Source organism: Cicer arietinum, chromosome 2 (genome assembly GCF_000331145.2).
Source record: "Cicer arietinum cultivar CDC Frontier isolate Library 1 chromosome 2, Cicar.CDCFrontier_v2.0, whole genome shotgun sequence".
In the NCBI taxonomy this organism is placed as follows: Eukaryota; Viridiplantae; Streptophyta; class Magnoliopsida; order Fabales; family Fabaceae; genus Cicer; species Cicer arietinum.
Genome location: NC_021161.2, coordinates 32238031 through 32264271, shown reverse-complemented (window position 1 = coordinate 32264271; position 26241 = coordinate 32238031). Strand labels below are relative to the sequence as shown.

The following is a 26241-nucleotide window of genomic DNA, read 5'->3' as shown; positions in this document are numbered from 1 at the left end:
AACTAACAGACACATCAAAGCCGTTCGATCTGACAGAGGTGGTGAGTATATTTCAACAGCCTTTATGAAGTATTGTGAAGAGCAGGGCATAAGGAGATTTCTAACTGCACCATATTCACCTCAACAAAACGGTGTGGCTGAAAGGAAGAATCGAACAGTTCTCGACATGATTCGATCAATGCTTAAAAGCAAGAACATGTCGAAGGAATTCTGGGCAGAAGCTGTACAATGTGCTATTTACGTTCAGAATCGATGTCCACATTCGAAGTTAGAAGATCAAACACCACAAGAAGTATGGAGCGGACATAAGCCAACAGTTTCTCATCTCAAAATATTTGGTAGTGTGGCGTATGCACACGTACCAGATCAACGAAGAACGAAGCTTGAAGACAAAAGTCAGAAGTACATATTCATTGGGTATGATGAGAAGACAAAAGGGTACAAGCTATTCGATCCCATAAGCAAGAAGGTGATAGTGAGTAGAGACGTTCGAATAAACGAAGCAAGCAAGTGGGACTGGAACAATTCGACAGAAGTTAATATCGAAGTTGAAAAATCATCTGTCGCCATACCAACAAGCATTTCAATAGAACTTGAAGAGTCTGACAATGAAGATGAACCTCTACAACCCAGAATGCGAAGTCTGCAAGATTTGTATGAAACGACAGAAGAGGTACACCTTGTATGTCTTTTGGCAGACACTAAAAACATTAACCTCGAAGAGGCGCTGCGAGACGAAAAATGGAAAATTGCCATGATAGAAGAGATTAAGGCCATTGAACGTAACAACACATGGGAACTGGCAGAATTACCAAAAGGAAGTCAACCCATTGGTGTGAAGTGGGTATTCAAGAAAAAGATGAATGCTCAAGGCGAAATAGAACGGTATAAGGCGCGACTTGTTGCGAAGGGATACAAACAGAAAGCAGGAATTGACTATGACGAAGTATTTGCGCCTGTTGCAAGAATGGAGACAATTCGATTGCTCATTTCTCAAGCTGCTCAATTCAAATGGCCAATATTTCAAATGGATGTCAAGTCATCATTTTTAAATGGTGTGCTCGAAGAAGAAGTTTACATCGAACAACCACCCGGATACATGAAAGTCGGAAAAGAAGAAAAAGTGCTAAAATTGAAGAAGGCGCTTTATGGGTTGAAACAAGCACCGCGAGCATGGAATACACACATCGACACATATTTCAAAGAGAATGGCTTCAAGCAATGTCCCTACGGACATGCTCTGTATGTAAAGAAGAATGGAAGTAATATGTTACTTGTTGCTCTCTATGTCGATGATCTAATCTTCTTGGGTAACAATGGTCAGATGATAGAAGAATTCAAGGGCACAATGACACGTGAATTCGAGATGACAGACTTAGGTCTGATGAGATTATTTCTTGGTCTTGAGGTTCGACAAGAAGAAGCGGGAATCTTCATATCACAGGAGACATATGCAAAGGAAATCCTGGAAAAATTCAAAATGAAAGATTGTAATCCAGTTTCGACACCAATGGAACCAGGTGCAAAGCTGTCGAAATTTGATGGAGGAGAATGTGTCGAAGCAAGAAAATATCGAAGCTTGGTAGGTAGTCTTCGCTATCTCACATGTACAAGGTCGGACATTTCATTAAGTGTCGGCATTGTAAGTCGATTCATGGAGGAGCCAGTATATTCACATTGGAAGGCATTGAAACGAATCATGAGGTACATCCAAGGAACACTATCATTTGGAATGTTTTGCTCAAGAACAGAATATTACAAGCTGGTTGATTACTCCGACAGTGATTGGTGTGGAGATATAGACGATCGGAAAGCACTTCAGGATATGTGTCCTTCATGGGAAATACCGCATTTACTTGACTTTCTAAGAAGCAACCAATAGTAACGCTCTCGACATGTGAAGCTGAATATGTGGCAGCATCTTTGTGTGTTTGTCATGCAATATGGCTTAGAAGATTGTTGAGCAAAATGGAGCTAAAATAGGTAGGTGCAACAGTCATACAAGTGGACAACAAATCAGCAATTGAGTTAGCAAAGAATCCTGTAAACCATGAAAGAAGCAAACACATCGACATTCGCTTCCACTTTATTCGAGAACATGTGAAGGAAGGAAGTGTCGAATTGAGGCATGTAGCAAGCAAGGATCAAGCAGCAGATATTTTCACAAAACCATTATCGAAAGAAATTTTCGAAAGAGGCAAGAAGCTGATAGGCATGATAGATAGAAGGAACATTTAAGTTTACAGAGGAGTTTTGTTGAATAAACTTTAATGTTATAGTTAGTGGGTTTCTATTAATAAGTTAGTGGAAAGACAAAGTCTCTTTTGTAGTTGGAAGGCCAAGAGATAGTGGGCTATTAATAGTATTTATTTGTTTTCTTAGATCAGCAGTAATGGGACTATATAAAGACCAAGGTTGTATTTTCATTTCAACAGAATATATAAAAGTAATGTTTTCTGTTCACAGGCCTTATAGCAGCCTGCAAGAGGACATCTAGTAAGAATATATAAGATTCCGAATAGTTATATGATAATTTATAAGTGCATAAGCCATAAAGTCAATCAAAGGAGCTCATGGATAGTGTACCAAAGTTGCAAGATGTAAATACCTGAGTGCAATAGTAAACACGATCTCTTTTACCACCTCGTGTCCTGGGAGGAGGCTTAAAAGTTACTATTTCCCGCACTACTTGATTCAATATAGAAGTACCCAGTCTTCTTGATCTCTCCTTTTCAACTTCACTAGCAGCAACAATAATCCTTTTGTTCAAAACAATAATTATTAATCAGATACTCACTTAGGGTATTAACAACAATGAAAAATACCAGACCTGGATAAATCATAATTTTGACATTTATAATACCAAGTTATTGTCTACATCCAAAAAACCTATCATATTAGGCATGATCGTATTTATGAGCATGGTTAATGAAAAAAACAGGTATGAAGAGGCATTTGCAATGTACGTTGGGTGTAACATGATATTAGCAGTTGGAGCTGCAGCTCTATGTGCATACATTGCCCCTGCAGCAACAAGGTATGGCATATCAGAGGTGAAGGCATACCTTAATAGGATAGATCCATATTCTATATTGGCTCCATCTACTTTCTTTGTAAAGGTAGGTAGGTTGTAATAAATTGTTTGATTTTTATATATAATTAATTTGAAATGGGGCATATATTTGGTTCAATTTTAGGTGTTGGTGCGGGATTTGTTGTGGGGAAAGAATGACAAATGGTGCATACAAGCGCTTGCATTGCTAATCTTCTAGGACAAGGTGGTTCTAGAAAATATGGACTGACCTGGAAATGGCTCAGATACTTCAATAATGATAGAGATAGGAGGGATTTGATCACGTGCAGAGCAGCTGCAGCCTTTCGTGCCCTAGTTGGTGGTATCCTTTTCGCACTAGAAGAAGCAACTTCATGGTGGAGGAGTGCTCTTCTAGGGCGCACATTCTTTACAAATGTCGTTGTGGCTGTGGTGTTGTCTCTTATACAATTTTGTCAAGAAGAGGGAGGTCAATGTGGTCTTTTCGGCAAATGAGGGCTTATTATGTTTGATGTTAATTCTGCAAAGCCTGCCTACACCACACCAGACCTCTTATCAGATTAGTCCTTCAAAGATTACAGTCTTGTCATATTAGCCCTACAAAGATACAAAAATTTCACCAAGTTCACATCTTTAAGGACTAGTTTAGAGACAAAAATCTTTCTGACGACTACATTCTCATATCAAATGTCATAACACACTAATCTTTAGAGGACTAAATTAAGGATTTACACTCCACAAAATTTTGCATATATGATAATTTGACTACTACATAAAGTCTACCATGGCCACTACATTGCAATTGTAAATGTCAATATAATATACAAAGTTTGGTATCATTAACCATTCAAATTTCTAAAAGCATATAAACTATTTGCAATAAATTGGTAGATTCATGATTAGTGCAATACCTGCAAACCTACAACACCATTGTACATATTCTTAAGGGTACGCTCGCCAGATATATCAATTCTATAATTTGAAAGCAAACAACAATTAAGAACTAACTAAAGAACAAAAAAGTTCTATAATGATGGTTAAAAAAGTTCTATATCAATCCTGCAGTTTGTCGCTTCCGAATCAAGAAACAAACCTGCATCACTTATACATTTCACTTTAGTAGTCCTTGGAAAGAGACCTCGAAATTCATCGCAGTGTATAATAGTCGCTAGGCCACCTGCAGAACATCCGGAAAGAAGAGCCTGATGCAAAATTAGTTGTATTTAAAATTAGAAGAAAGATTATTAAAATAGAATTATAGAATATGTCTATAAGTATAACCTCGTTAGCAAAATGCGTTCCCTTTGATTTTCAAATTGAAATTAAGTTGATTTTTTTTCCTGCTTTAAGTATTTATGTAGGCCAACAACAGTAAAAGATGGTTTAATTACTTACCGGCTATTATCTTTGTCTGCTTCCCCCACCAACCATATTTCAGATACTTTACTTTATCAATCTCTAGGGAGATCACATAATTTAAAACATAGAACACCCTTATCATCACTATATAAGATTAATCAGTACTATAAGATCAATCACTGTCGCTCATGGGTCAAATACAATTGATAAAATGTAAATAGAGGTAATAACTCAAGTCGTTTCGCAAGGACTTCAGATATAATAATATTAATTGAATTGAAAGTTGAAATTATAAACGGATTTTTTTAGATTATTTATTTTAACAAATGAGCAAAATGATTAATCAAGTTTCAAACCTATCACAGATTCTATCAATGAGTTTAATTTCTAATTTGTAATTCTATTCTTATTTGACTATAGAATTGTTCAAACAAGCGTAATTAATCCTATGTGAATTCGGTTTCTTTGACTGGATTAAGCATCACAATCATCAAAATATTACAATTAACTATCAAGCGTCGCAAAATTATAATTCAATTAAATCAGAAACTGAAACCAAATTTTGTCAAATGAATTTAATCGATCCTATTGAAATTCAATTTAAGCAATCAGAATATCAATATAATCAAATAAACAGAGATAGAATCATGAAGCGAAATTGACAGTGTAACCTGAATCTCAAGGTGTTGATGAAACTCTGAACTCGTAGATTAATCTTACAAAATTAGTCTTCCATGAAATTAAAATAAAAAGTGTTTATTTCTTGTAGCATTCTGAGTCCTAATATTTCCTACCGTAAAAAGAAACAAAATTATCAATATATAGTACTCGATATTGGACTTTGGGTTTAAGATTTAAAAACAAGTGACCCGCTATTTAAAATTATTACAAAAGTTCAAATTACAAAATCTACAATTTAGGCCTAGTAAAGTTCAGTATTGGACTTTTATTCCAACACTAAAGTTGTAGCTCTAATTTTTAGCTTTCCAACGCCTGCTCGTATAAACCAATCCGATATCCAGAGCTCAAGTTATCACCTACAGAGCAAGAAAGAGTCAAAAAGAAAATAATAAAATTATAATTCGATTTCGACCCAAAATTTAGAATCATGCTAAAAAATTATTATAAGATATAAAGAGCTTTTAAAATACCAAACTAAAAAGCTAAAAACATGTGCCCAAATGTTATAATCACCCTACAAATATACAAAACTATCACCAAGTTCACATCTTTAAGAATTAATTTAGAGACAAAAATATTTCTGACGGCTACATTCTCATATCAAATGTCATAACACCCTAATATTTGGAGGACTAAATTCAGAATTTACACTCCAATTTTTTTTTCAAATATGATAATTTGACTACTACATAAAGTCTACCATGACCACTACATTGCAACTGTAAATGTCAATATAATATACAAAGTTTGGTATCGTTAACCATGTGAGATTCAAATATCTAAAAGCGTATAAACTATTTGCAATAAATTGGTAGTTTCATGATTAGTGCAATTTTTGCAAACCAACAACACCATTGTACATATTACTAAGGGTACGCTCGCCAGATATATCAATTCTATAATTTGAAAGCCAACAACAATTAAGAACTAAAGAACAAAAAAGTTCAATAATGATGGTAAAAAAGTTATATATCAATCCCGCAGTTTGTCGCTTACGAATCAAGAAACAAGCCTGCATCACTTATACATTTCACTTTAGTAGTCCTTGGAAAGAGACCTCGAAATTCATCGCAATGTATAATAGTCGCTAAGCCGCCTGCAGAACATCCGAAAAGAAGAGCTTGATGCAAAATTAGTTGTATTTAAAATTAGAAGAAAGATTATTAAAATAGAATTATAGAATGTGTCTATAAGTATAACCTGGTTAGCAAAATGTGTTCCCTTTGATTTTCAAATTGAAATTAAGTTGATTTTTTCTTGTCCTGCTTTAAGTATTTATGTAAGCCAACAACAGTAAAAGATGGTTTAATTACTTAGCGGCTATTATCTTTGTCTGCTTCCCCCACCAACCATATTTCAGATACTTTACCTTATCAATCTCCAGGGAGAGCACATAATTTATAACATGGAACACCATTATCTTCACTATATACGATTAATCAATACTATAAAAAATTTTCTCAGATAAATAAACTTCCCAACAGATGTTTACTATGATTAACAAAATGAAAATCAACAAAGTAGACCACACACAAAATGAACCGCATATAATAGAAACAACACAACAAATTAATTTAGTAGTAGACTTATTGATGACTCAATTTGTTGATTTCAAAAGGAATTTTAATTTTAAGGTGGGTTATTATAGAATACATTTAACAAATGCTTTTAATTTGCTAGCGCTAATATGCAACAGAAATCAAATATGTAATGTGAAAATTGCAAACTTATCATTCCTCTTCAAATAAATAAAAATAAAATAAATCATGATGCTGTTGAGACAAAATCTCTCTCAAATGGTTTTAATGATAACAAAATTATTTAAAAGATTATGATTGTAGTTAATGACTAATTTATGCTTTTGAGTGAATTCATATTAGAAAACGGGTTACTCATCATTAAGAAAAAAAGGAGAAAATTATGACTTAATCCACCAAGTCTTCAAAACTGGAGGATAGTCATACAAGAACTCTTAAGAGGATGAACATTCAAAGTTGCAAAATATTCATCATCATTGAAACAATGATTTTTAGTCATAATGAGAAGATAAATCAGTATCAAAGAATGAATAAATAAAGCAATTTAAACAATGAGGCCATAGGCAAGATTTTACATGCACGAGGATGGACTGTACGAGGATAGACTGCAAGAGGATGGATCTATAGTCCACATCATCCTCAGATGTTGAAAATGACCAAACACTTCATTCTCAGATGTTGAAAAAGACCCTACACATCAACATATAGTAAGGTAGTAGCTAACAAGACAAAAATATAGTCTTACATGTGTTGAAGAATGAAAAAGAAAAAGGACAGCTCATGTACAAGTTTCTAGGAGGTTTGAACCTCCTGTACGAGAAAACATCATACTCATATCACTTTATAATTTCCACGTGAGTTACACTTGGAAATAGTTGAAACTTGTAAAAGCTTGGTGAGGCTAAAGAATACACAAAGTGTAACTAATCTATGTGAGAGGTTAATCTATTTGATCCTTAGTAAAAAACTCACAAGTGTGTGAGGGCTGGACGTAGCCTTCATTGGGTGAACCAGTATAAAGTTGTGTGTGTCATCTTCTATACTTTTTTTATTTTTATTATGCTCATATTTAAAGTCTTAAATTTCTATCCTCTGATTCTCATCCTCTCATAGAGAATAGTGATTTAAAACCCTAAAGCTCATTCATTTCTAATGTGTGCTTTAAGCAGGGAGGAATATGATAGAGTTGAAGAATGCAAAAACGCTAAGGAACTATGGGACACTCTGAAGATCCATCCTAAAGGATCAAGTCACGTAAAAGAAGCTAGAATTGACATGGGAGTAAGAGAATTCGAACTATTCGAAATGAAGGAGGAAGAAACGATTGATGAAATGTTCTCAAGGCTAAAAATCATACTAAACAACTTGAGGTCTCTTGGAAAGGTATACTTTGTCCAAGAGAGGATAAGAAAAATTCTAAGGAGTTTACCAAAAGAATGGAGACCAATGGTGACTGCCATCACAGAAGCAAGAGACTTGGCTAACATGAAATTAGAAGATCTCGTTGGAACTCTAAGAGCTCACGAACCACTGTTGCGGGCAGACAAACCAAGCAAAAAGGGAAAAATGATTGATCTAAAATCCAGCCAAATAGAAAGTTCATCCTCCAAAAGGACTGAAGATGTCACAAAAAAGGAAAGCTCAGTGTATCCTATATCTAAGAAAGAGGATGAACTCACTCTGATTTCTAGAAGAATTCAGAGGATGATATATCGTAGAGGACAAGACAAAAGATCTCCTCAAAAAGAAAAAAAACTGACAAAAGTCAAATATCTTTATTTGGATGCAACAAAATGGGACACTACAAAACTAAGTGTCCTCTAAACAAAAGGAACTCAAGAAGATTTCCCTACAAAAATAAATCTATGATGATTACTTGGGATGTCAGTGACGAGTCATCCTTTGAGAAGGAAAAGGAAGAAGAGGCTAACCTCTGTCTCATTGCAAAATCAGATACCGAAAAGATAACCATCACAGAACTATTTCCTACTTGTGAAAAAATAGAAATAGAATTTGACAATCCCTTTAATGACTCAAACACTTTATCTCATAAATGTGGTTTTCTTAAAAATCAACTTTATAAAATAAAGAAACTCAATGAGGAACTTCAAGCTAAGAATGAGAAGTATGAAAAAAATCATTCTAGACTTGCAATTATCTCATAAAAAGTTGTCTGAGCAACAAACAAATTTAAACAAAAAGAGTGTCAAAGTTCATCCTCCAGAAGAGGATACAGAAAATTGAAATATTTAAAATAGAGTTTGAAGAACTAAAAAATGACATTACCAACTTTCTTAAATCCACTAAAACATTTCAAAAGATAATGGGATCTCAATCTGGAATCTTTGACAAAGTTGGTATTGGATTTAAAAGTTCTCATAAACAAAAATTATATGAAAAAAAATTTATACCTAAAAAACAAGAGGATAGGCCAAAAAGCACCTTTTGCAAAAAACTTGGACATACTTTCAAAAACTGTCATGCTAAGAAAAAAGCTGACAACATAAAGAAGGGATGTTCATTGTGTGGTAAACATGGGCACCATGATTCTACTTGTTATAATAAAAAGAAAATCCTCACAAGAGGAAAAACTAACCAACAAGGACCCAATTATGTATGGGTACCTAAGTTACTTTTAAACTCTAACACAAGTGATGTAGCTAAATATTACTAGAAGGGGGGTTGAATAGGGATTTTGTTGTTTAAAAATATTTTTCTTGTGTTTTTAAAAGTTATCCTCTCTGAGAGGATGCGAACCCAATGATGGTTATTTAAACCTTTAAATTTGTGTTGAGTAAAAGAAAGAGAAAATGTAAAGAATGACACACACGACTTTTATACTGATTCGCCCAATGAAGACTACGTTCAGTCCTCACACACTTGTGAGATTTCACTAATGATCAAACTGATCAACCTCTAACAGAGGTTACTTACACTTTGTGTATTTTTTAGCCTCACCAAGCTTACAATCTTGTTCTTACAAGTTCTAAATTATTTCCAAGTGTAACTCACGTGGAAAATACAAAGTGATATGAATATGATTGTTTCTCTTTTCTTAAATACTTTCTAAAAAGATATTTCAAAGATCTAGTGTAGGATTATAGAAAGTATGAAGAGAGGATGGATATTGCTCTTGATAGCGTTAAAATACTTGATCCTTTTATGCAATGTTGTTGTATGTTTGATGATGAATAGCTTGATGCCTTTTATAGAGGTCTTATGAATATCTTTCCATTTGGCAAGCTTTTAGTGATATTTTAAAACAGCAATATCCGTAGTTGAAACTTGATTGTAAGCTTGGTGAGGCTAAAGAATACGCAAAGTGTAAATAACCTCTGTGAGAGGTTAATTTGTTTGATCCTTAGTAAAAAACTCACAAGTTTGTGAGGACTGGACGTAGCCTTCATTGGGTGAACCAGTATAAAGTTGCGTGTGTCATTTTCTATACTTTCTCTTTTATTTATTTTGCTCATATTTAAAGTCTTAAATTTCTATCCTCTGATTCTCATCGTCTCAGAGAGGATAGTGATTTAAAAAACTTGAGAAAATTTTAAAACAGCAATATCCATATTTCACCCCATTTTAGTGATATTATAGCTATAATAGATGTATTTAACAGAATAACAACAACAATAAAAAAATAGTAATAATAATAATAATAATAATAATAAATACATAAGAACAAAATTAATGTACAACAAGTCTTAATCTTTCATGTGAAAGAAAAAATACAAAAAACATGTGACTGAAAAAGGGTTAGAAAAGAACATACCTGAAAAATGAAACCAATCCAAAACACAGAGTTTCTTTGAAGTATTATTAACAGAGACAATCTCACAAACACATAGCATGCAGTTTTAAATGATGGTTGAAAATTGGGGTAACTACTACTACTCAAATTTCTCCATCACTTTCATCGTTTTTTAGGCATCACAATTTCTTAAATTTCTACATCACTTCTGTAATTAATAAGAGTTTAATTAACTATTACTACATAAAACAATTTAATACCCCACTTCAATCACAACTCACAATCTAATCTTCTTGTTAAATGTTATATTGAAATTATTTTAAATATTACTAAAATAAAATTCAATTAAAGATTAATAATAAGAACAATTAACAATGAAATAATTTTAAATTATTGAGTAACAAACAATAATTATTAGAAAATTACCGGAGAAAGCAACAAACACTTCTCAATGGTGAAAGAAATTGGCACTTCTCGACGGAAATGCTCCTTGATAAATGGAAGAGGAAAACAAAGAAAACTCGTCGTCGGTGTTGAAGTAGAAAAATGTTGCGCTGGACAAACTCGTCGCTGGCGATAAAGGATGAAAGCTAAAGTTCATCTGATTCCCGCTTAAAGCTAAAGTTCGTTCGATTCGCGTTTTCACTGAAGGATGAAGGTTAAAGTTTGAAGGATGAAAACGTTGAAGCGTTGAAGGGGTAAGACATGGGTTCTTGACTGTTTGATTCGTGACCAGATGAAGGAAGAATGATGAAAACTAAGTTCATGATCGGATGAAGGATGAAGAATAGATGAAGAATGAATTGACGCAACGTAAACTAATTATTTGGGACAGGGTTTGCATTCGTGCGTGATTAATTCGCGACTGGGTTTGCAGAAGAACGAATGATGAAGGATGAAAAATTAGTTTGCATTCGCGCGTGACTTCTAATTTTTTTGGTTAACTTACGGATATATATATATATATTTAAACGGCTTGTTAGAATGGTCTAATATAACAGATCTAACAAAATTTGTAATAATAACAAATTTGTCACCGCTTTTTTTTTCTTTCTTCTGTAGCTTTTTTTTTAATGTGTATGTTAGAACAGTTCAATTAGAACATATCTAATAAAATTTACTATGATAACAAATTTTCTACCGCTTTTTTTTTTGTATGTTAGATTAGTTCAATTAGAACAGATCTAATAAAGTTTACTATAATAACTTTTTTTTTTTTGTAGTTTTTTTAATGTATATGTTATAACAGTTTAATTAGAACAGATCTAACAAAGTTTACCATAATAACAAATTTGTCACTGTCTAACTTATTACATTTGATGTATTACAACCAATCTTGTTGAGACAAAATCTCTCCCAAATGATTTTAATGATAAAAAAATTACTTAAAGGATTATGATTATGGTTAATGACTAATCTGTATTTTTGAGTGAATTCATATAAGAAAACAGATTATTAATCATTAAAACATAAAGGAGAAAAATCTAATTCAGATCTGAAGTATTGGAACTCAAGAGGATTTCCTCGCAAGAAGATGAAGATTCAAATCTGCACATTACTCATCCTCACCAGAACAAATGTTTTTTATTCATTAAAGAAAGGAAAAACAATCTTAAAGAATGAATAAATAAAGCATTTGAAATAAAAAAGTCAGAAGACAAAAGAATAGGTACGAGGATAGCCAGTACTATGTAAGAGGATGACAGTACTAGGTTGGAGGATGGTTCTATAAAGTCCACATCATTCCCAAATGTTGAAAGCAACCCATCATATCATGTGCAAAGGCTATTAGCAGACCTATATATCATTCTTGTATGATTGAAAAAGCTATATGAAGTCAAGTTATAGAAAGACAACAACAAACAAGCCATAAATAGAAGCCTTCACATGTCTTGAAGAAAGGGGCTTTGACCCACGTGCTTGAGCATTGGCTTTTTCTCTCTTGTGAACATCACTTTCAAAAGGTGAAAATGTATTAGTCATTTCAAGCTTCAGAAAAGGTTGTAGCCCACAAAGTCAAATAAATAGCCTTACATATCTTGAAGAATGAGAAAAGAAAAGGAGAACTCAAGATCAAGTTCCAAGGAATTGATCCTCCTGCTCGAGGATGGACTGAGTCTGTCCAAAGACAGCTAGATGGCAATTCCGTAAATATGATGCAAGACCTTGGACGTTTTTATCACGTATCCAACGGTCTTAAAAAGCTTGCCACATGGAAAGATCATCATAAGACCTCTATAAAAGGCAGCAAGCTATTCATCATCAAACACACAACACAACTGCATAAAAAGATCAAGCCATCAAGAGCAATATACATTCTCTCTTCATATTTTCTATAAATCTTATATTAGATCCTTGAGAAAGTATTTAAGAAAAGAGAAACAGTCTTATTCATAATCATTCTGTAATTTCCAAGTAAGTTACACTTGGAAATAGTTGAAACTTGATTGTAAGTTTGGTGAAGCTAAAGAATACAGAAAGTGTAATCATCCTCTGTGAGAGGTTGATCAGTTTTGAACATTAGTGAAATCTCACAAGTGTGTGAAGAATGGACGTAGCCTTCATTGGGTGAACCAATATAAAAATTGTGTGTGTCATTCTTTACTCTTTCTTTTCATCAGCTCAAATCTAAAGGTTTAAATAACCATCCTTGACATTGCATTCTCTTTGAGAGGATAGTTTTTAAACAAGCGAAAATTATTTTTAAACGACAAAATTCCTATTCAACCCCGCTTCTAGTGATATTTAGCTACATCAAATCTAATATCGACAATATAACAATGTTAAAATACACTAGTGCCACCTCTCCAAAAATGTTCAAATGAGGTTGTTATCAGTCAATTTAATATTGCCCAGATAAAGTGGTTATACGTTAGACTACTGCACCCAAACCTCTAAAACTCGAGGTAGTGCTTACAGAGCAAAGTTTTGAAATTTATTACATTGTTAATCCAACTTCTGCATTGTTGCTCTTGCATAGATATAAAATATATGTGTTCAATATATAAAACATAAATAATAAATAAAATATATCATAACAATTAATTTACCTCTCCAAACCACCACACTTTATGAGCAATATGATGCTCATATCGCATACGCAAATATGTATCATATGGTCATCTACGCAGTGGTGGAGCTTGACTAAAAAAATTGGGGTGACTCACATAAAATTATAACATGTATAAATTAAATATGCCAATATTATGCAATAAAAAGTCAAACACCTCATATACCTTGTATGCAACAAAAAATCAAACACTTTATATGCAACAAAAAATCAAACACCTTGTATGCAAAAAATATCAAACACCGTGTATGCAACAAAATATCAAACACCTTGTATGCAACAAAATATCAAACACATTATATGCAACAAAAAATCAAACACCTTATATGCAAGTCCTTCTGACAGCGACGATTCCACAATCGAAGAAATCTTCAATCAAGCACAAGATGTTATCTTTCTACAACAAATCTCCGACATCAATTTTTCTTCTTTCTCCCATTCCAATCTTCCCACCCACCTCAAATTCCGTTTTCAAAAGCTCAAATCTTTCCCTGCTAATCACATCACCCGACCACCTTATCATGCTAAAGCTCGCAACTTTTCAAACCCCCCAAAAAGTCTCAATTTTTCACCTTCCAAACACAACAGTTCCGCAAATAATCCAGATTCTGACACTGGACTTGTCTCTTCTCCTTCAAATTCTTCACATGGTAAAAAGGGTCTGAAACCAAAATCGAAAGAAAAAAAAAATCAGATTCAACAAACCCACATTACCCTATCAATAGTAACAACCAAAAAAGTTTCAATTTTTCACCTTCCAAAGACAACAACTCCATAAAGAATCCAGATTCTGATACTGGGTATGACTCTTCTCCCTCAAATTCTTCACTAAAGAAAAAGGGAGAAATAGAGGAAGACCGGAAGTGAGAGGAAAAGAGACGATACAGATTTAGGTTTAAGGTTTTTTTTTTTTTTGGGTGGCCGCGGCCACCCGTTGTCCCTACCAAGATCCGCCAGTGCCTCTATGATTCACAAGTTCTGTATTGTATAAGTTATTTGGTCTGCTATAGAACACCTTACTTTTGAAATTTAATACGACACAAAAACTTATTTAATCCATTATCTTTTAACTAACTATATAATTGTTGTGATTTTTTATCTCTTAAGCTCTATTGTCAGAGGTAATTTTATTCGATGTTGGTTTATTTTTTGGTCCAAATTCAAACCATAATTCTCCACATTGTTGGAGTGTACCCTTTCCACTAGAATCAACCCCCATAAATAACTTACAAGTTTTACTTACCTAATTAATTAATGAATATGTTAATGTAACATGTTATATATTTTGTAGAGTTAAATAATTGACAAATATTAAAATCAAAACTTTGTAGTTGTATGTGTAAATTTAATGTGATTTACGGCAATATTTACTATTTTTTTTTAAATATAAAACCAAATTAAGAATTCAACCCCATTACTATCTTGTTAACAGTAAACCCCTAAAAAAACATGAAGGTAATTTCAGGGCACCAACAAGGTGGAACCTGAAAAAGATTACTGTTTTGATGTCAGTCTCTTCACCCCAATCTCATCAACCAAAGGCAAAATGATTGCAGGGTCTGTTACGCATCAATACAAAGTGGCTTTGGACTTTTGGGTCACAATGTGCTTGGGCTAAAAGCATGGTCCCATAATTGTCCAATTTAGACTTAGACCACAAAAGAAATTATATTAATCGTTAATGGTTCAGCTCGGGGTGTTGACGCAGTTTGCTGGCACATAGTTAATTAGTTATCATTACGGTGATTTACGCAGTTTTCCGACTAATAAAATTAGATTTCTTACTTCCACAATTTAATTTGTACCTTTCTATTTATAATTTTTATTCTTTAATTAATTAAAATATACTTAAATAAATAGTAAAAACTATCGATATTTTCATCGTAATTACATTTTAAATTTTCAAAGAAATCTTTAGTGTCTCAAATTTACAAAACTTATAATATTTTCTTTTCAGTTTTTTCAAAACCCATTATAAGTATCTTTATGCAATAAATTTACATTTGTTCATATACATGTTTTACATACCGCAAAACATAAGTATGCTTTGCACTTACAGTTTTTGCTAATCTTGTGCATCAGAAACAATCATCTTCATTCATCATTTGCATATTGTTGATATGCACCCTTGAATTCAGGACGTTTATGGTATCAGACTTGGGGGAATAAGTTAAATAGAATTGATTATAATTTTTTAAAATTCGAAGTTTAATTTGAAAAATGATAGTTTCTAGGTAGTAAGTCTCGTGTTTAAGCCGACAAACAGGCGTTTTAGGGCTGTGAATCCTTTGAAAGTTTTTTCGAATTAAAAAGAAAATTTTCAAATATGAATAACTTATTTTGTAGCACTTCTTCTTTTTCCAGTCCTTCTATCCAAAATTTCTCAAGACAAAAGGAACCTATCAATAGTGAAGAAATTACTATTGAAGATTTTCAAAAATCAATTAACAATTGGCAAATCCAAAAAATAAAAAAGAATCAGGTTTATGAATCTAGTCTTTTAAAAAACCTTCTCAAAACTGACTATGTAATCAAAACAGAAGAAAAAGATGTTCCTTTATCAAATCCCTTTGAAACAATAGATATTCTTTCTCCAAAAACACTTCAAAAACACCGTAACAGGAACTATAATTTCATACATATAGGTCTTGTCCAAGTCGGAATCAAACCTCTAACTAGGGAAGGATTAAACACTTCAATCTTATATGTCTTACGAGATGCAAGGTTCTTAGACTTTCAAGATTCAATAATAAGTACGATTGAATCTAATTTATGTCATGGACCAACTTGGTTTGAATGTTATCCAAATTTTTCTTTATCCTTAAAAAACCCAAACATTTTAAAATCTCTCATGTTACAAATCAAAACTCATAATTACAAAATAATAACACGATCGATTCCTGTAGCAATTATTTACAGAGTTCATTACAAATCAATGTTTTCGGCCTTTACAGCAACAAAAAATATTGACAATAAAAAAAGTAAAACTTTATTTTTACAAACTGATTTAACAAAGGCAAACACTATTATTCCAAAAATCATCATTTGGAAATATATAGATCTTCCTGAAGAATGGATTCTGGAAGGAGCTGTTAAACCACAGTCTCCTGAACAATCAAAACCAAACAACAACTTGAGGGAAGTTATCTAGTACAATGATGGAAGGGTAAAACTAAGTTTTTCAAGAACATCTAGTGCCAAATATTCTGATGCTGGTTCCTCCAGACTCCCTTCAGTAATACAATTACCTCATAAAATAGAAAACTTTTCAAAACCACATTTTTCGTGTTCTAGCATTCCAAGTGCTTGCTTCTTTTCAAAACGTTGATTACTCTACAAATATACTTCATCAAATCTATACAACACCTCATAATACAAATGAGGAACAACAAAATATTTCTCCACCAACTTCATCATCTTTTTCTGCGATAACTGAAAATGTTATTAATGAATTAAATGTCGTAGAAAAAGAATTTGAAATTGATAAAGAATTTCTTCAAAATGACTTTTATGCTTCCAAAAATAAAGAAAAAAGGACATGATTTTTCAAAAACTTTTTAAAAAAGGACATGCTTTCAAAAGCTTTTTTTGAGTTTTTTTAACAAGATAAAATTTCTATAGTTATATTTTAATAGTGTAAATTCCAGTATTTAATAAAATTAATTATCAAAATTTTAAAAGCTTAATTTTCTGAAGAGATATTAACTACCAGAAATTTTATCAACGAAATTTTCAGTACACAATTTACATTACTAAAAATTGTATCTTGAAATATTCGAAACACAAATTATACTATCAAAAATTTTAAAAATACAATTTTTAGTAGTGTTAATTTGTATACTAAATTTAAAAAAAAAAAATTAAGTATCAGGATTTTTGGTGAAGGTACTATTTTATAACAATATTTTTATCTTGAAATAAATAAAAATAAAAAAGATAAAATTTATTTATTTTTATATATTAAGGGATACAAGTCAAATCGTAGAATACTAAATTCAATTATCATGGAGTTATCCTAATGTCAGAGTTGGAACCCATGTCACCTCAATAACAATGTTTTAAATTAAAAATAAATTTGGATCCTTTACTACGTGGTTATCTACAATATTCTCTAAAACTCTCAATCTCTCCCTTTATTTTCCTCTCTCTCTTTTTTTAATTAATATTCTATCTCCTTGTTATAGATGAAGTTTTGCAGTTGGAGATTTAATTTGCCGAACTGAAAATCAAACCGGTGAGACTTACGAGGTATGGTTTAACCGGATAACAATAATTAAATAAAAAATATAACACTACTATAAATTTTGTCTATAGCGACTGATTTAGAGACTGAATATTTTCAATTACATTAACGATCGAAATAGAGACTATAATTTTGAACCTAGAAACTAAATATTTTTTTGTCACTAAATCGGTTGCTAATGAAATTTAGAGACTGAAATCGCAACTGAATTTTAGCGATAAAAAATTCAATCGTTAAATATTACTAATAGAAAATTTGTCTTTCACACTAGCGACCGAAATTTTAAACCTTAAAACTAAATATTATTTCATCACTAACAAAATTTAGAGATTGAAATAGTAACTAAATTTTAGCGACCAAAATTTTAGTCGATGACTATTTTTTAATTACATAATTTAATTTTTTTATTAATAAAAAAAGAAAAATGTGAAATAGTTTTTGCAGAATTATTTTTTGTATAAAATGTGAAATATTTAACAACTAATTAAAAGAAAGAAAAGAAAAAAAAAAACATAAGTGTGTAGTAGTGCATTTGAATATTTGTCCTGTCGAATTTCTTTCTTTTTCAGTTTACTCAAAGAAACCCTAAAACCCCATTTCCTTCAACCGATCTTTGTCAACACCACAACTCAGGCTAATCGACTCTCAGCCTAGCTAGACCTAGTTCAAGCAATTAAACCAAAGCAACACTTATTCCTTACCGGATTCAATTATTTCGTCCACTTCTCTTTCTTTTCTTTCACTATTTCCATCAAGCCTTGGGTTCTCTTGATGCTTTCATTCAATTTTTCTACAAACAATCAGTTCCTCTTTCTTTCTCTACCCACCACAAATCCTAAAACCATTCATCTCGTGCTAATCACCTCTCAGTGTCATTTCATCGCAATTCACAATCACGAAACCAATTAGTTCCGACTTCATATGTTGTTAACCACCCTCTCACTGTCATTCATCACGAAACCATCCTCTGTTGCTAATCCCCTCTCAAACCAACCTCCGCAACTACGACGTGAAAGCCAATCAGATCTCTTAAACTGTTAAATTGCAATTGCAACGTGAAGCCCTCATTGTTTGTCGTGTCGTTGGCTATCGTGAACCAGAAGGTAAGGAATTTATATTCTAATTTTTTTTATTATGCTTCATTCTTTGTGTTTTTTTTTTTTTTTTTTTTTTTTTTCAATAAAAAATAAAGGAGAGGTACACAATAAAAAATAAAGGAGAGGTACACAATAAAAAATAAAGGAGAGGTACACAATAAAAAATAAAGGAGAAATAAAAAAATGGTCACTCAAAAAAATGCTCACTTTTCCTATACATTTTAGGGGTACATGGATAAAGGAGAGCTACACAATAAAATTTTTGAAAATGAATGTTTCTATATTTGTTCCACAGTCCATTTAACTTGGACCTTTACAACTTTTGGTTCTTGTTGCACAATAAAATTTTGTTTTTGAATTTTTCACATCCTCACTCTTATACCATACACTTATCCTCACTCTTATACCATACACTTTCCGCATGTGAAGTGAGACATTTCACATCACCTATCACTATGATTCATCTAAATTCATCTTCACTTTTCTCCACCATTCCTCTCAATCTCCTTCTAGAAAATTTAATTTCTTATAAAAAGAAATCAATAAAATTAAAAATCACCACCAATCTTTTTATATCAAACTCTAAATGACCTTTCATAAGTAATTCTAGTAACATCAGATTATCACAAAAATATAAAATCCAGTCCTAAATTAAAGACAGGGTCTATTCAATTTCCTTGATAAAAAATGACCTTTTGTTTTTTATTTGTTCTCAATGCTCTATACATGAATTTTATCTCTAATAATCTAAGAACAAAAATAAAGTATAAAAAAAAATTCAAAGAATGTCTTGCAGATGTTGCTTTGAGGTTGAAGATTCAAGAACTAGAGAGAGGTTGAAGATTCAAGAACTAGAGAGAGAGAAGGTGAGTGAGTGAGAACAATGAGAAAGATAGAATTGATTTTTTTTTTTTTAAGTTCAAGGGGTTATAGGTGGGAATTTTTTATTTAAATATCCTTTTTTTATTTTTTTTATTCTTGAAATGCCACACTCCGAAACAAAATTCCCTGAATGCCCTACTTTTTTGTTTTAACAGGAAGTCGTTCCCTGGGGAAGCGACCTCCTGAAGAGGAAATTTTTTTATCTCAATAGGAAGTCGTTTCCCGGGGAAGCAACCTCCAACTGCGTTTTTTTTTTTTTATATTTTAAAAATAGTTTATTATTAGAATTATTAATTTAATTATTTAAAAAATAAAATACTAATATTAAATTAAAATAAAATACAATAATAAATTATAAATAAAATTTATATTTTTATTATTATTATTATTATTATTATAAACAATTATTATACGTATAATTAAAAATTATTATAATTAAAATGATTAAATATATATATATATATATATATTAAAATTTTCAAAAAAATAAATTAAATGATAATAAAAATTAACAATTAAATGAAAAGAAATTTATATTGATAACATGAAAATGAAACGAAATACATTAAATTATTAATTTAATTATTTAAAAAAAAATACAAATAATAAATTAAAAAAAATACATTAATAAATTATTAATAAATGTTATATTTTTATTATTGTTATTATTATAATAAATAATTATTATACTTATAATTATAAATTATTATAATTAAAATGATTAAATAAAAGTATATATATTATATTTGAATGAGATGTTTCCCATAAAGCAAGACATAAAATGAGACACCGCGTCAACAAATTTGTCTTGTAAGTTAATGTGCATAATACGACTTTTTACGTAGTTCATTTTCATTCTCGGCAGCAATTCGAACCCATGTAGAATGGATTTTAATGCTCAAAATATTTTCCCATGACCGTCCACAAAGAAATATTGCATCTTTCGCAAATTGTAGTAGAGGATAAGATAAAGAATTTGATACCTTATATTCAATAATAGCTCCCTTTGATACAACCTTCTCAACAAACCTTGCAATATCCTCCGCAAGAACAAGATATAGAAATGGTGCAAGTGTGTCACCTTGCCTCAAACCTCTTTCGACCTTGAATTATTCCATATTACTTCTATCGACCAAAAACAATAATGAGTTAGAACACACACAAACTTGCATCCATTTGCGCCAAATAGAACAAAATTCCATAGATTCCAAAATTGAATCTAAGTAGTACCAATTGATTGAATCGTATGTCTTTTTGAAGTCGACTTTCATAACTAGACACATATCCTTTATTCTTTTGGCTAGGTCCACTATCTCATTAACAACAAAAATTCTATCCAAAGTATGCCGGTTAGGGAGGATTGTTGATTGGCACTTTGAGATCATCTTACCAAGAACTCCTTTCAAACTCTAAGCCAACAATTTTGACAATATTTTATACATGTTGCTAATAAGTGATATGGGTTTGTATTCCTGCATTCCCTTTGGGTTATTCTGGTTTGGAATAAGCGCCAAGAAAGGCGCTGTCATAACTTTCAACAATTCAACGTTTGCATGAAATTCTTTGATGAACTCTATCAAAGAAAGCTGTGGTCTGCACACATGAGATTCTCTAAAGGCATTGACGAAGAAAGTTTTAACCTTTTCCTTTATTTTTCCAGCATCAATAACTCTCTCGCCCTCCACATGTAGTTTAAGGAGTTGGTTCCTTCTATGATTCTGTTTCATGCAAACATGAAAGAATCGTGAATTGAAGTCACCTTTCCATGAACCATTTTACTCTAGACTTTTGAAGAAGCAAACTCTCATTTCTCCTAATTTTCTCCCAAAATTAGTAAAGCCTAACTTTCTCTAATCTGCATCCACTACACCCTTGTTTGCACATATCTCATCTAAAAGATTAAACTCCTTAACGATTTGGTCAATCTTGAAATCTACAATGCCAAACACTTCCTTCCTTATTCCACCATTTAAGTCTTTCTTTCAAGAACTTTAATTTTTACTTCATAGTGAAAGCCTTCCACCATGTAACTTCTAAGGCCTCCAAATTCCCTTTCACAAATGCAAAGATACCATCATGTTCCACCCAACCTTTATTAAACCGAATCAGTTTGGGACCCCAATTATGTCTACATTTCCCACCCTTATTGGGCAATGATCTTAGATTTCCCTATCACCAATGTGTTCCAATGATATTTTTCATTTATCTATGAGTTTTTCTAATAATAAAAATTTATCAATCTTGCTCATGGTTTTTTAAAAGGGGTTTATACATGAAAATAGTTTTCCAGTTACAAGGATGCCTATGACCTCCATTTGATCAATAAACATTTTAAGTCCTCCATTTCATGTAAACAAAATGAGTTACTCCTCCCTTTACGTTCATTTTGCAACATGATTGTGTTAAAATCACCCCAAACACCACTCTCCCTTTGTGAGGGAAGATTTCAATAACAACAAGTCATCCCAACGCTTTCTTTTCCCAATCAAAAGAACAGGGAGAATAAACATTTGCAATATGGAATTTAAAAATAAAAATAAATAAAAAAACACCAAGAAGCTCATCACTATTTCTTTATAGCTTCAAGATGTACTTAGAATTTTAGTACTCTTTTCTTTTGATTTATATCTTCAAGATTTTCGGTGGTCAAAATCTCTTTTTATATATATTGACAAATGGGCTAGAAATGTTATTTGGTCTTGCTGCATAGACACTAAAAAGCTTATCACTCTTTCATTCTTTGGATTATTGGGAAGTGCGTGAATCTTTTTAGATTTGAAGAAAAAACCACTCCCACGCAACATGTTATTAACATCCTAAGATGCAAGATATCTTTGTCAGCTAATCATTCCAAAGGTAGCATATATTTGTCAATTCTTGAGTTTTAAATTCTCAAGGTTTTTGATGTCAAATGTCACCCTTCTTCGGCTCCCAAAATAATTGAAGTGAACTGGTATTGTCCTCCTTTATCTTCGGTGAAAAGTAATACTTGTAGAGGGTCTTCCGTGTTATGTGTGCTGTAGAATGTGCATCTAAAAAGGATTGAATTAATTTTTGGCTAGAATGTGACTCTCTTTGACTATTCAAGATTTTAGTAATTCTTCTTTAGTTACTTGGAGGCTGTAGAATAGATAGACTAATTGTCTTAAAATCTTCAGAGAAGGCAATAGTTGTGCGGAAAAATTAGCAAATTAAGGTTTACACATCAATGGTGTCGTGCGGTGCGATTTCATTCCATCTTTCATTTACGATGATTCTGCTCGTTACAAGAATGAACTTCTTTTTTTTTTTTTTTTTTTTTTTTTTTTTTTTTTTTTTTTTTTTTTTTTGTCCACACTCTTTTTTCCTTCACTTTTTTTTTTTTTTTTTTTCTGTTTTTATTGATTCTCTTTTTGCTCCACACTCTTTTTTCCTTCACCATATTTTATCCCTTTAGAATTTTATTGGTAAGGTTTTTAATGAGGCAAATGTTGTTGGTCCTTTGGATTGTAATATTGGGTTTTGGCGTAATCCTCCCAAGTATCTTATCCTTATATATTTAATAGTATTTAGTATGGTGTTGCATATGACATGTGATTGTTGTGGGTGCCGACATAGATGGGATGTCATCTTCACCATGTAATATCTTGACACCGATTTTTTTTTTAACAAAAAGATAAAGGGTTTTTGTACCTATATAATCATTTTCCACTTTTATCAATAATGGTTGGTTCTAATAGATGAAAAAAGATAGTCCTCACACAGTCACATTTTAATGAACTGCATTTCCAATTCATTCCTAGATTAGAGGGGATGTCCAAGGGAGGAAATGTTCGCAAGGCCCCAAAATAGGGATGGATGCTTGGATTTGGCTAGGTAAATTATACTGGGATGCAACCTATTACAATGACCGACGTGGCATCCTCTAGTCCATCTAAGTACGGGTAGACATAATGGCATGTTCATGCACCATTTAGCCCAAAGAAAGATGGCACTACAACAAGACCTAATTGTTGGATAAAATGGGCCTCGATCATAGAGGCCCAATTACCAAATTAGAAGCGCTTATGAAATGGAAGATGACCACAATTGTAAGAGATGTTTACACATTAATCAAGGTGTTGGAAAATACAAGAAAGGTTGAGAGTTTGAATTGTGTTTTGTTGTTTTCGAAAAATACTTCAATTTCCTTATATAAGACTATTCTTCATCAAAATGTTCAACCTACTTTTATAAAACAAGTTTAGATATAATAAGGTTGAATATAAGGTAAATTGAAAGAAATAAAGGAGACATATATGTAAGACCCATAATTTTAAAGTACACTTTATGTATTTTTATGTATTTTGGATTTTGACTCGGAGGCTTTTTAGCCAAAGTTAATAATATTTTGGAGTTTATATGATCAAAAAGTTACTTTGATGCCGATTAGAATTACTTGTCGATAAATAAATTGAATTAAATGCGGTGAATCTTTTACGAAGAATTTTATGCGTTACGGGTGAAATGGTAATTTTAATGAATATGAAGATATTTGTTAAGTTACAATTAAGATATATATATACACACACATTTATGTATATATGTTTGTTTGGAGAGAATAGAAAGAAAGGAAATTAGAAGGAAGAAAGGAAAAACAAAGGAAAGAAAGAGAAAGGAAAGAAAACCAGAATTTTCCATCTTCCTCTCCCTCCCTGCGCGAGAACCCATTCTCCCTCCTTCCTCCATTTTCGTTTTTCTTCGCTTCCTTTCTTCAAGATTAGAAACCCAAGGTTGGGTGGGTGATAGAACAATGATTTCTCAACTCCACTCTTCCTCTTTGATTCGAAAACGAAGAAAAACGGTATTAGGGATTCAAACACAAACCTCTCCGTTTCATCTAGATCTAAGCTTCGTTTCGCGAAGAGTTAGAAGGGAAAGTTGCTCACTACCACGCTACGGTGCTAGGGGACCAACTTGGAGGCGACGTTGCGAGCGGAGATTTTTACCGGATTTACTCGCAGTACCGGAAACGCACGTTAAAGCTAACGTTAAGGTAATGGCTCCTTCCAAACTTTTAGTTTGCATCTAGGGCCTTATCTGTGGTTGTGTGGAAACGAATTTTGTTAGGGTTGGAGTATTGTTTTGGGAAAAATGAATTTACCTCACGTATGTAAGATTTTGAATAAATGAAATTTATTATGTTGATGTGTGTTCATCGTACTTGGCGTGTGCATACTTGATGTTTGTTGATTGATGTGTTTTGGTGTGAATTATGGATTGAATGTGAGAATTTGTTTGAGTTTGTTTTGTGTGGAATTTGAAAACCATTAAGTTAAATGAGAATTAAGAATGGGGAATCTCTTAATGTCTCGTTTACTTAATATTTGTTTTGAACATTGTTAAGTTAACTGGGCGTTAAGAATGGGAAATCTCTTAATGTCTTGGTTACTTAATATTTGTTTAGAAAATCGTTTAAGTTAACTGGGCGTTCAGAATGGGGAATCTCTTAATGTCTCGTTTACTTAATATTTGTTTTGAACATTGTTAAGTTAACTGGGCGTTAAGAATGGGAAATCTCTTAATGTCTTGGTTACTTAATATTTGTTTAGAAAATCGTTTAAGTTAACTGGGCGTTCAGAATGGGGAATCTCTTAATGTCTCGTTTACTTAATATTTGTTTTGAACATTGTTAAGTTAACTGGGCGTTAAGAATGGGAAATCTCTTAATGTCTTGGTTACTTAATATTTGTTTAGAAAATCGTTTAAGTTAACTGGGCGTTCAGAATGGGGAATCTCTTAATGTCTCGTTTACTTAATATTTGTTTTGAACATTGTTAAGTTAACTGGGCGTTAAGAATGGGAAATCTCTTAATGTCTTGGTTACTTAATATTTGTTTAGAAAATCGTTTAAGTTAACTGGGCGTTCAGAATGGGGAATCTCTTAATGTCTCGTTTACTTAATATTTGTTTTGAACATTGTTAAGTTAACTGGGCGTTAAGAATGGGAAATCTCTTAATGTCTTGGTTACTTAATATTTGTTTAGAAAATCGTTTAAGTTAACTGGGCGTTCAGAATGGGGAATCTCTTAATGTCTCGTTTACTTAATATTTGTTTTGAACATTGTTAAGTTAACTGGGCGTTAAGAATGGGAAATCTCTTAATGTCTTGGTTACTTAATATTTGTTTAGAAAATCGTTTAAGTTAACTGGGCGTTCAGAATGGGGAATCTCTTAATGTCTCGTTTACTTAATATTTGTTTTGAACATTGTTAAGTTAACTGGGCGTTAAGAATGGGAAATCTCTTAATGTCTTGGTTACTTAATATTTGTTTAGAAAATCGTTTAAGTTAACTGGGCGTTCAGAATGGGGAATCTCTTAATGTCTCGTTTACTTAATATTTGTTTTGAACATTGTTAAGTTAACTGGGCGTTAAGAATGGGAAATCTCTTAATGTCTTGGTTACTTAATATTTGTTTAGAAAATCGTTTAAGTTAACTGGGCGTTCAGAATGGGGAATCTCTTAATGTCTCGTTTACTTAATATTTGTTTTGAACATTGTTAAGTTAACTGGGCGTTAAGAATGGGGAATCTCTTAATGTCTTGGTT

At 32.1% G+C, this 26241-nt stretch overlaps 1 long non-coding RNA gene across 3 annotated transcripts; it reads right to left on the bottom strand.

Annotated features, from left to right (window-relative positions):
• Window positions 1–5069: 5069 nt before the first annotated feature.
• On the bottom strand, window positions 5070–14661 carry LOC105852310 (uncharacterized). Of its 3 annotated transcripts, XR_001144154.3 has the most exons (5): window positions 14206–14661; window positions 13773–14112; window positions 7206–7320; window positions 6089–6188; window positions 5070–5448 (listed from the first exon to the last, which is right to left on the bottom strand). It is a non-coding gene; the product is annotated as an uncharacterized lncRNA (long non-coding RNA). The 3 variants fall into 3 exon arrangements; XR_012161834.1 differs by lacking the exon at window positions 7206–7320 and having other exon boundaries at window positions 14206–14652; XR_012161835.1 differs by lacking the exons at window positions 5070–5448; window positions 6089–6188; window positions 7206–7320 and adding an exon at window positions 7639–12660 and having other exon boundaries at window positions 14206–14649.
• Between the last annotated feature and the right edge of the window lie 11580 nt (window positions 14662–26241).